Source organism: Rhinolophus sinicus, chromosome 18, assembly GCF_057876585.1.
Source record: "Rhinolophus sinicus isolate RSI-liver-muscle chromosome 18, RSI-T2T, whole genome shotgun sequence".
Classification (NCBI taxonomy): Eukaryota; Metazoa; Chordata; class Mammalia; order Chiroptera; family Rhinolophidae; genus Rhinolophus; species Rhinolophus sinicus.
In genome coordinates this window covers 60,415,026-60,428,059 of record NC_142518.1, presented here as the reverse complement: position 1 = coordinate 60,428,059, position 13,034 = coordinate 60,415,026, and the positions used below count along the sequence as shown (strand labels likewise).

The window sequence follows — 13,034 nt, the reverse complement described above, 5'->3', positions numbered from 1 at the left end:
TTTTCCTGTCTTAAAATGTGTATACATTTTTTGGCACCCTCTGTATATACAATGGAATACTACTCATCCATAGAAAAGATGAAATACTGCCATTTGCAACACCATGGATGTATCTTGAGATTATCATGCTAAGTGAAATATGTAATGAAATAAATTTTAACTGAACTCTGAATCAAGTAGAATAATCTTAGAGAATCTCAATGGAAGAAGTCACATATGTAAAGCCACATATATGTAAATCCTAATTCAATGAATTCTGAATAAAATTAAAAGTCAAATGGGAAACTGTAGGAATATTTTCCACAAAAGCAACAGAGAATATATGTATAATAATTGTTATATGAAGATCTTTTTAACAACACTATAATAAAATAGCCAAAGGACAGAGAAGGACAATTTCCAGAAGAAATATAGCTGATAATAAAAATAAGAAAATACATTCATTCAAATTAATTTTAACAACTCAAATTTACCATATTTTACTTACACAATTTTTTTATAGTTTGATGTATTTTAATAGCAAACTTATAGTAACAGCACAGAAGACAGACATTAAAAACATGTACTTGTATATAGGACAACTCAGTTAGAAAAGTATAGTGAATGAATGGAAACTACTGTATAATAAAAATGCCACAAACACCATTTAGTCGCCATCAATAAAAAATTAACTTGTTTTTTAAAAAAATCCAAATTCTAGTATTGTCCAGAAAAAATTTAACAAGTTTATTTATAATTCTTATAAAGTTGAACTACTGAAACTTGTTCACTGAAACACTTTGACTTGCATTAATGCTTTATGTCCCTGCATTTTTATTAAAAATTCACACACAAATGAAAATGGAAAAACTGCCAACACCTGATTTCTGTCCCCTATTTCTCCACTTGCAATCATATACTTAGGTACCTTTTGCCCCTATGGGGGAAAATAACTAAAGTTCAGAACTACCAATGACAGAAAGAAGAGAAAAAAAAAATTTAAGAACGAAATGCTTCCCATAATAGTGGATTCCTAAGCACGTTCTCCATGTATGCATTGTGCTAGCTGGATGTCTTTTGGCATAATTGTTCGACGTTTACCATGGATAGCACACCGGTTGGTGTCTTCAAAGAAGGCCAACCAGATAGGTTTCACTTGCCTCCTGCAAAGCACCAATAGCTGCACTCTGGAAACACAGGTCTGTTTTGAGGTCCTAAACAATTTCTCGCACCAGTCGCTGGAAGGGAAATTTGGGAATGAGAAACTCAGTGGACTTCTGATAATGTCTAATTTCACGGAGTGCCACGGTATCAGGCCTGTAACAATCCGGATTCTTCACCCCTCCAGTAGAGGGTTCACTCTTGTGAGCAGCTTGTGTAGCCAGTTGTTTACTTGGTGGTTTATTTACCACTGGTTAATTTGTGGGCAGTCTGCTGTGCTTTGTAGGAGCCTTGGTACAGAGATCGCCTTTCTTCCCTTTCTCCTCCGGCTGGAGCTTGGCGAGCTAGAGGCGGAGCTGGTGTTAAGAAAGCAACAGTGGCATGGCTGTGGCTGCGAATACCTACTTCTACAATTCTTAAAGGAGAAAAGAAGTGCTCTTGCTCAGTGCTGGTGAAGATGTAGTAAAATGATACCGTAAATTGGGATAGCGTTCTGTAAAGCTTTAAGCCTTTTTGATATCCACATTTAACCTGAATCTCCCTAGGCCCCCAAAGCCAACTGGCATAAGCAAAATCACATTAGCATCCATCCATAACTCACATTTTCTTGCCTTTTGGTTCTTGCCTATGTAGATTGATACTCTGTTTCACTGAATAATCTGCCCTTCTTAGGAAAACATTTCTGAGAGGTCCCAGGCAATGTTCCTTATGTGTTAATAAATGAGAACACGTCATATGTATGCACTCCTCTTCTACCAGATTCCCACTGGAACTCTACCATATCTATCCAGCATTCAAGGTACAAAGTAAGCTACCACCATCTTCAAAGAAGCGCTGCTTTGGGGAGTGCTGAATTCATGCTCAAGAAGCAGACTCTGGAACCCCGCCAAGACGCAAGGTAATTGAATTTAGATAACTGTTAGGAAATCATCCTAGACTATGGATCCCCTTCTCCTGCCATTATCCCTCCTTATGACAGGGATATAAAGTTGAAAACGGATTACCACAAAAAAAGGTGAAGTGTATGTTAGATGATACAGAAGTACAATCAACTGTCCTCATTTGGTTTTATACACACATTTCTAACTGTAATGTTTAAACTTGTTTAGTTTTGCTGTTGCTAAGAATAAACTCACAAATAACCATGTTTAGGTAAAATGAAATAATAGAGTTTAGATAAAAATCAAAAGCTATAGGATACAAAGCCCATATCACCTTCTTACAGAAACATCAGAAGAAGGGCTTATTCCTTAATGCAATTTCACCAAAACTGTCAAGAAGATTATTGGCAGAAGCAGGGAGGACATCAAAGATAGGATTTAATATATGCAAATACCTATAATAAATTATCAGACATATAAAAATACACGTAGGTATTAAATTAATGGGTTTCTAAGGTTTTCTGTTTGGTTAGTTGGTTGATTTTTTAAACTAATAACTCTTCTTTCTTCATATGCTATAATAGATAATGATGTTAATATTTCCATCAGTGAGATCAAACTGAAATGTATACTTAAGAAATGTCTTTGGCTCTGAAATTGAGTGATCCAATAATTATCAGGTCCAAGAAAAATAACTCTAATTTTGAGTGATTTCTCTCCTTTATCCAAATCTGTTTGAAACGAAAATATTTGGCCAAATCTGTTTGAAAGTAGAATCAAAATCTAAGAATTGTAGCACTATAAAACTGTCTAAATTATTATATTCTTAAGCATTTTCTTATCCATATCTGTACCAGATTGAACTAGCCTTGAAGAAGAATATGCAAAGAAAAAAAACCAGTAAGAGGTAATTCTTTTTTGTAGACAAAGTGCAAACTACATTAGAAGATTATCTGGAATGCAACAATTCTGGCATTTTCTTAAGATTAGATAGGATGCTTTAACAGCAATAATTATAGTCCAAATGATTGCTCGTTGTTTCTCTAGTGCAAATTTCCAGAGTTATAAACAAGAACCAAAAATATCATGTGCTCAACAGTGCAAATCAAACTGTTGAAAAGCAACTGATTTGTACAAAGTTATACATCACAAGAGGTAAAATAATGCCTGTCTTACTAATGTTGCAAAAATAACAACTGAAATCCAACCAATTACATTACTAATGGGTGGAAAAGCACAATGTGTAATTTGATCAAAGAAAGCCCTAATTGTCTTGATCCATATTTAGCATCAATAAGTAGATAGAGACTTTTGCACATCACCAAAAAGAACTGATCAAAAGAAAAGGTCTAAATATTTGGTGGAAGCCAAAATTCGGGGTTGTAGTTTGATTTTTCCACAAATGAAGTATACAAACCAGAAAAGCAATGTCTAATAACAAACTTCCTAAGTTTGAGATTTTTCTTCTCAAGTTTCTGATACCTATGTGTAAAATTGAGGATCAGTCTTTCACCACTCTGTTGGGTTATGAGATATATCTAAAAAGGACCTAGATATGCTTGGTTCTGTTATTAAAATAGCTCTTTTCTATTTATATGCATCTTTTATAGAATGTATCTGCATCCCTGTCTACACAAGTTCATAAATAAGCAGTGCACATCAATCAATCATACAAAAGTTGCTTCTTTATTTCTGTCTTGATATTTTTACTAGGTATCTTCTAAAACAAAATGGCAGGATGTAGCCTGTCTATATAGCCTACAAGTCTACAGGGGAGAAAAAAAAACAGACCCACAGTAGTGTTCCTTAGTTAATACTTCTGCCAGAGGGATGATGTTTGCAAAGTAAACTGACATTATTGTGCTGCAAAATTGGAGACTTAACTTTTGTCATGGCCTTCTTGGAGAAATGTAATAGCTTCTCACCAAAGGAAATTAGCAAAGGAACATTTCCTTGACTAAAACATGAGTCAGAAAACAGCCGGCAAAGAAAATGCAGGCAAGACAGGCAAAAATCTAAAGAAAGCTGTGGGACTACAAATAACAAAAATATATGTAAGGTCTGCACTACACATATTTATATCTTTGAGAGGTTCTTTCACCTTCAGGTACAACAAACATTAACCAAATGTAAAAGGCACTTGGAACATAGGCGAGTGAACTATGGTGTCTGCCTCAAGGATCTTATAGTCAAATGAGGGAGTTGATCAGAATTTCATGGTTTCAATTAACATAAGTGCTAAGACAGATATATGCATACAATCCTATAGGAACACAAAAAGATATATTTCTCCCTGACCTTGCAGATCAGGAAAAGCTTTCTGCAGTAGGTGATACCTTAGTTGAATCTTGAAAGATGACTAAGAGTACTTCAGAAACTAACTGAAAGGTAGGAAGCACATGTACAGGGAGAGGAAGGCGTATGAGAGAAAGGAGTATGAACAAAGGAAAGGAGGTGAGAAAAGCAGAACATGTTGAAGAACTATAAGCAGTTTGATATACATCATCAAAGGTAAGACAAGGAAGGGTGAAGGATGAGACTGGTGAAATAGAGAATCAGATTTTGTACATCTTGGGGTAGCAAGCAGGGATGTGAGGCCTTATTTTGTAAGCAATGAAGAAGCGAAAAAGTATTCTAAACACCGAAGTACGATGATCTGTTTTGTATTTACCTATGTTCCTATGAATGGTGGTTGGTGGGTGGATTGGAGATGAAGCAGGGAAAGTGGTTAGTAAGTCATTATAATGGTCCATAGGAGAAACAACTCAATTATGCTAATGGAAGTAAGGATGAAGAGGATGAGAACAGTCTGAGATACACTGAGAAGGAAAAACAAGTAGACTGGATATTAATTGGATGTCAAAGACATGCCTAGGATGAACCCAGGGTTTCTGATATTGATAGCCAGATGGATAGTGATGCCATTTACAGTGGTCTAGAATGCAGAAGCAGGAGTAGGTATAAGCAGTGGTATGAGACATTCAGTTTTGGATATTTGGAATTTGAGGAGCCTATAACATATAGCAAAGTATATATGATCAACAGGCAATTGGCTATATATAATTGAGCTCAGGAGTGAGATTGATGCTGGGAATATAGATTTAGGGGTTAGCCAGTCAAATTCTCTTTAAAATCATGGAAGTAGATAAGATTAAGAGAGAAAAGATTGCTAAGCATACAGCGCTGGGCGAGTTCCATGGTTAAGAAACAGAGCACCCAAACCCATGAAGGTGAACAACAGGAAACAACTAGAAAAGTACAAGAGAAAACAGGGAAATGGAGGGTTAATAAGAATAGAGGAGCAGACTATAAAATGCAAGAGAAGTCTAGCAAGACAATGGAAAACATCCACTTGGGCAATAAGGCAGTCACTGGAAATGGTTTTCAGTAAGGTTGTTGTTCAAGTGGAAATCAGATTGCTGTGGTTTGAGAAGTGATGGAAAGTCAGGATTTAAACAGTGTGTGTAGGCTACTTTTTGAGAAGTTTGACTAAGAAGAGAAGGAGCAATATAATGATAGCTAGAGATGCATAGAGGATCACAAGAGGGTTATTTTTAAGAAGTATTTTTGAGGTGAAATTTATTAAACATAAAATTCATCAATTTGAATGAACAATTCATTGGCATTTTTTAGTACATTTACAATGTTATGCAATCACTACCTGTATCTAGTTAGCTCCAAAACATTACAATCATTGTAAAGCAAAACCTCTCAACCATTAAGCAGTTTTGCTCTATTCCTCTATCCCCAAATTCTTTATAACCACCAATCTGCATTATCTCACGATTGATTTATCTACTCTGTATATTTAACATAAATGGAATCATACAATATGTGACTTCTTGGGCCTGGCTTAACAATATTTTTGAGGTTCATCTATGTTGTTGCATCTATCAGGATTTCATTTTTATGGTTATATAATATTCCATTGCATGTATGTACCATAATTTGTTTATCCATTCATCCATGACGGACATTTAGCCTATGCTCACCTTTTGTCTATTATGAATAGTGCTGCCATGAGCGTGCATATTTTGTACGTGATTAAGTGCTTTTTAAAATTACCTTTAGGGTACATACCTAGGGATAGAATTTAGGGTCATATGGTAATTCCGTGTTTAACTTTTTGAGGAACTGCCCCTGCTCTCCAAATTGGACAGGAAAAAATAAAATAATTTATGTTTGTAGATGATGTGATCTTTTATACAGAAAACCATAACAACTCCATGAAAAGCATGTTAGAACTAATAAACAAATTTAATAAATTTTTGGGATACAATATCAATGTACAAAATTAGTTGCATATCAAACACTAACAAAAAATTATCCAAAAAGGAAATTAAGAAAACAATCACATTTATGACAGCATCAAAATCAAAACAAACAGAAAAACAGGAATAAACTTAATCAAGAAGGTGAAAAACTTGTATACTGAAAACTACAAAATATTGATGAAAGAAATTAAAAACACAATGAATGGAAAGACAACCTATGTTCATGGATTCAAAGTTTTAATACTATTAATATGTCCATACTACTCAAAATGATCTATATAGTCAATGCAATCTGTATCATAATCCCAATAACATTTTTTACAGAATAATTATAAAATTTATATAGAACCACAAAGGACCCTGAATAACCCAAACAATCTTGAAAAAGAAGAACAAAGGTGGAAGCATTACACATTCTGATCTCAAAATGTATTTCATTTTATTTATTTTTTATTAGTTTCAGGTGTACAAAACAACATAAAGATTAGACATTTATATACCTCACAAATGAGTCTATTACTCATCTGACACCATACATAGTTATTACAATATTGTTGACTACATTCTCTAAGCTGTATTTATATTCATGTAACTATTTTTATAGTTGACATTCAATATTATTGTATTTTATTTTTTAAATTTTATTTTATATTAATTTCAGGTGTACAGCATATTGGTTAGACATTTATATAATTTATGAAGTGATCCCCCTAACCCTAACCCTAACCCCAACCCTAACCATACCCCTAACCCCACAATTATAAAAGGTTAGTCTCTTCAACAAATGGTGCTGGGAAAACTGGATATCCACATGCAAAAGAATAAAATTGGACTTTTATCTTACACCATACCCCCATATCAACTATAAATGGAGATTAACAATTTAATTATAATATCTGAAACTGTAAAATTCCTAGAGGAAAACATTGAGGCAAATCTTCTTGACGTTGGTCTCGGCAAGGATTTCTTGGATATGTAATAGGAGAAAATATTTGCAAACCATATAGCTGATGTGGGATTAATATCCAAAATGTATAAGGAACTCATATAACTCAATAGCAAAACTACAAATAACTCAATGTTTTAAATGGGCAAAGGACTTGAATAGATATTTCTCCAAAGAAGACATACCAAATTGCTGACAGGTACATGAAAAGGTGCTTAAAATCACTAATCATTAGGGAAATGCAAATGAAAATGACCATGAGATGTCACCTTGCACTTCTTAGGATGGCTATTGTAAAAAGAATAATAACTGTTTTCGAAGATGTGGAGACAAAGGATCCCTTGTACACTGTTGGTGGGATTGCAAATTGGTGCAGCCTCTATGGAAAACAGTGTGGAGGTTCCTCATAAAATTAAAAATTGAACTACCATATGATCCAGCAATCCCACTTCTGTGTATATATTCAAAATAACTGGAATCAGGATCTCCAAAAGATAGATACACTTCCATGTTCATTGCAGCACTGTTTACAATAGCCAAGAGGTGTAAACAAACTAAATGTCTATCGACAGATAAATGGGTAAAGAAAATGTGATATATATATATATATATATATATATATATATATATATATATATGCAAACACACACACACATGCTTACATTGTATTAGGGACAAAATGAGGGACAGAGATTTTATATTACATATATAGCCAAAAAATGTATACGCATTTTAAGAAAGGAAAAAACTCTATTAAAATTGTAATACTCAATATATACCAATAACAAAAGATGAATACAAGTCATGTTTGACTTCTGCAATCACAAGAGGTGCTCAAAGTGGTTACCATCAGAGTTATTTTAATACAGTTTTTTTCCTGTCTTAAAATGTGTATACATTTTTTGACACCGTGTGTGTGTGTGTGTGTGTGTGTGTGTGTGTGTGTGTGTGTGTGTGTACATATGGTGGTAATTAATGCTGGGGGAAAATGAGACAAGAAACAAGGAGTAGTTGATGTCAGGGGTTGGTTGCAATATTAAGGGGTGTAGACTGGGAAGCCTGGGTGAGGCATAGGAGGCACCCAGAGTATAAAATTTAAGGAGACACTCACTCTTAGTTGCCGACCCTGAACATGCACAAGCCTGAGAGTGAGTGTATTTTTAAATTTTGTGTCTTGGGTACCTTAGCATCCTTACCCTAGCCCCTGTCCTGTGTCCTGGCAAGTGGTATTTGACTAGAAACGCAGATGAGGATGCACACCATTCTGACATCTGAAGGAAAGCATTCCAGCAAGTTCAAATGCTCTCAGGCAGAGTTTTTGTGAGAACATGGTGAGATAGATGAAAGGCAGGAGAGATATGTAGCAGTGAGAACATGGAGAGCTTTGCTTTCCAACTGAAGAATTTGAGCTTCATCCTGAAGACAGTGGTGGAGGGTGTTTAATAGGTTTTCAATGGGGATAGATACGTGGCAAGGTTTGAATTTTAGAGATATCATTGTGGTTGAAGCATGGAGCATATTGAGAGTGGAGAAGAGAATCTACAAAAGATGTTTACGAAGTAAAATAAATTGGTCAGTTTGGAAGAAGTGTGTTATTGAAGGTATTACAGGTTCAAAGTAAGGCTAGAGGATGATGAGCAGAAAAGGCAAACTGATTTTCCTTAAAATATTCCTGTGGTCAGTCTTAGTCTTCAAACATTTACACTGTGTAGGAAGAGATGAGATGGAGTAGGATCTGATGACAAAATGTCATTTGGGTGGTATTTAATACGTATGTGGATTATACATCGCCTCTTATTTAGATTGAAACATTAATTTTGTTTAAACTCAGTTTGGCCTGCTATATTCACCCTATCTATTTTTGGGAAAGAGCCTCAGCAGGAAGGCAAATTAGAATATTTTAATGGAGGAAAAATAGAAGCTGGAAAAAATAAAGAAAAAATAAAATTTCTAACAACAATGAAAGGATACCTTTTGTTCCTCTCTCTCTCTCTCTCTCTCTCTTTCTCTCTCTCTCTCTCTCTCTCTCTCTCTCTGTGCGTGTGTATCGGAATGTAACTCATCTTTGTTTGTTTAAGTTAAATTTCTTGAGGTAATGCTTGTTAATAACATTATAGTATACGATTCAGGTGTATAATATTGATATCTGTATACACTACAGTGTTCTTACCACCAAAAATCTAGTTTTCTTCTGTTACCATATATTTGACCTGCTTTACCCAATTTGCCCTCACCTCACCCTCCTTCCCCTCTGGTAACCACAATTCTGTTGTTTGTATCTATGAGTTTGTTTTTGTTTTGTTTTGTCAATTAATTTTTTACTTTTTTGTTTTATATTTCACATATGAGTGAAATCATACGGTTTTTGTCCTTTTCTGTCTGACTTCTGTCACTTAAGCATAATACCTTTAAGATCCATTCATGTTGTCACAAATGGTAATGTTTCATCTTTTTTATGGCTGAGTAGTATTCCATTGTGTGTGTGTGTGTGTGTGTGTGTGTGTGTGTGTGTGTGTGTGTGTGTGTTTGTGTGTGTGTGTGTGTGTGTATCATCTTTATCCATATCTGTTGAGGGACACTTAGGTTGTTTCCACATGTTGGCTGTTGTAAATAATGCTACATGAACATAGGTGTACATATATCTTTACAGATTAGTGTTTTCAAATTTTTCAGATAAATACCCAGAAGAGGAATTGCTGGATCATATGGTAGTTCTATTCTTAATTTTTAAAGGAACCTCCATACTATTTTCCGTAGTGGCTGCACCAATTTACAATCCCACCGACAGTGTATGAAGGTTCTCTTTTCTCCCCATCCTCTTCAGCACTTGTTATTTCTTGTCTTTTTGATGGTAGGCATTCTAACAAGGGGGAAGTGATACTTCATTGTAGTGTAATTCATCTTTCAATAAGCAAAGAATGGTTCATTTCTTCAGCCTGTTTCCCAACTTTTTTATTTTTTGATGCCAATCTCGCATCACTTCAGGCTGCCTCTTATTCTTTTGGTAGAGATGAGAACATCGGGGCTATGTACTGTGGTTTTTATACCATATATAATTAATGGTGCTTGTTACTTATACAAGAAAATACTTTTATTGCATTGGATTCAAAATGAGAATAAAATATATATCAAGAAAGACTATACTTTAGTTGGTGGACATTTTATCACAAATTATATTCTTGTTGAAATGTTAAAAAATTGACTACTTTATGAATAACTGTTCTTTGGCTACAGAATGAAGAAGGCCAAATTGCTCTAGCTTATGCAAAAGAAGGAGAATTCATTGAGTCACTTGATATGGTTCTTTTCAAAAGTTAGTTAAATAAGATACGTGAAATACTTAGCACACTGTTTGGTTCATAATAAATCCTATGAGAGAGATATTATCATCCCCCTTTCTCAGTTAAGGAAACTGAGGTTCTGAGTGTTTGACTATCTTGACCGAGATCATATAGGTACTAAGTGGCAGAGTTGGAATAAAAAAGCAAGTCAGTTGATTTCAGTAAATTATGTTACTTGTACTTTGCTCAAGATGATTGACTTCTTTGTGAAATAGTAGTTAGATCAGGTAAGTGGTTAAAAATAATCTAGGAAGGGGTGTTGCTATGGGCTGAACTGTGTGCTTCCAAATTCATTTGTTGAATTCCTAAACCCCAGTATCTCAGAATGTAACTGTGTTTGGAGATAGGGTCTTTAAAGTGATAATGAATTAAAATGAGATCATTAGGGTGGGCCCTAATCCAATATAAATGGTGTCCTTGTAAGAAGAGGAAATTAGGGCACAGATATGTGCATGTACAGAGGGAAGACCATGTGAAGTCACAGAGAGAAGACCCATCCACAGGCCAAAAAGAGAGGCCTCCGAAAGGAACCAACTTTACCAACACCTTGATTTCGTACTTCTTGTCTCCAGAACTGTGAGAAAATAAATTTATTGTTTAAGCCAGCCAGTATTATATATGCATAAAAGTATATATATATATATATATATATATATATATATATATATATATATATATATTTCTTGTAGGAAATTTGAGCATCACAGGAAAGTTTTTATCTAAATACAATCACCCTACTTCCTGTCATTCAATGCAAATATTAACACTTTATTCTTTTCTTTTCCAGTTGTTTTATGCATTTTTCACTTATATAAAGTATTTATCTTCATTTCAAACATTATAAGTTTGACATTTTTCTATGCTACTGAAAAGTTCTCATAATTATATTTTAATGATATTTCATCATATTTGCCTATTTTTGCACAGTTAAAATATTTAGTTTTACTATTCTGAATAATGCTGCAGTAAGCATCCATATGAGCGAAGAGTTTCCAAAATCTGATTATTTCCTTAAACTAGATTCCTAGAAAGATTATTAGATAACAGTCCTTGGAATGTAGGTCCAACATATACTATGTACACAGCAATGCTGCAAATATGGTTAATACATTTCACAAGAAGGAAAAATATTAATAATATTTAGTGGGTACTTACTATGAGCCAAATTCTATATTAGGCACTTTAATATATATTCCTCATTATTCACATGAGACTGGATGTTATTTTATATCCATATTAAAGATGAAACTGAGGCTCAAAAGGGTTAAATAATTTGCTCAAAGTCACATAGCTAGTGAGTGACAGAGCAATAGGCTACCAAAAGACACAACTCTATTGAACTGAGGGAGAGACTATTCTGTCTTTGCTGTGCAGATTTTCAGTTTGCTTGTTTGTTTATTGTTTGTTTCCTGTGAAGAGAACAATTTCTGTCTTAGGCAGCATGTCGTTCTACTTAGACTATATCCCCGGTGTGCTCTGCCTCTGTGGCCTTCATCTCTGTGTTGTATATTGTTCTTTCCCATTGAATGGAGGGAAATAGTCAACTTTAGGTTTGAGAAAATGAGGCAGTTCTACTTCAGGAACTATCTGAATAGATGGCTGCTACCATGGGCAGGTGATATAGGAGGGGCCAAGCCTCTTCATGACTACACTTTTGCTGCCTGTGCCATTTTTCTTCAGTGAATTATTCCACATCCTTGGTTTTCAGTGCTTTTGTGAGTTTTTATCTTTTATTGGGTAGTTTAATGGAACTTGGGAGATGATAAACTAAGGGCTGATGACCTAATTATCATTAATAATTTTTATACAGAAATCTAATTCCTGCATATTAAAAGTGTATCTCTTATAAAAGGTACAGTCTTTATAGTGCATGCATATTCACTCATCTTGGTAAAAAAATGAAAATTTGTAGCATGTTATAGGTGGGACAGCATAGTTAAAAATGGCTTGTAAGCTGAGTACATGAGTATTTTTATAGCTATCTAATAGTATTACCCTATACTCTGGTGGCATTATGTGATTTTCAGTCATGCTATTGCCTTAACAATTTGCATGGCAAAAGTCACATTAGAACAATCTACTATTTTAGCTTTGACAAGAATGAGCCTGGGCTTATATATAAATTATAAGTCAAAAATGCCTACACCAAAGAAATATAGGTGTGTTGGAGCATTTGTAGGGAATTCATGGTTATTTTTATAACATCTAACATCATATTCTCATTTTGACATTTTCCAATTTTACTATAGAATAATTTGCAGGGCATTCATCTGTGATAGTGCCTGAGGCTATAACTCTATTTTCAAAGTGCAGATTCCTGAAGTAAGTATTGTGTGGTAATTTCCTATGTGCACATAAATTGTACGTACTTTCTGGAATAAGTGCTCATTTGTCTATTCATAGAATGTGCTTCTGAAATTATCTGTAAGTTCAAGATTTATATGTATGAATA

General features: G+C 34.4%; 1 pseudogene; it reads right to left on the bottom strand.

The window, feature by feature from the left end:
* Window positions 1-1,012: 1,012 nt before the first annotated feature.
* LOC148754630 (histone H3.3A-like) overlaps window positions 1,013-13,034 on the bottom strand; it is a 28,348-nt pseudogene continuing 16,326 nt past the window's right edge.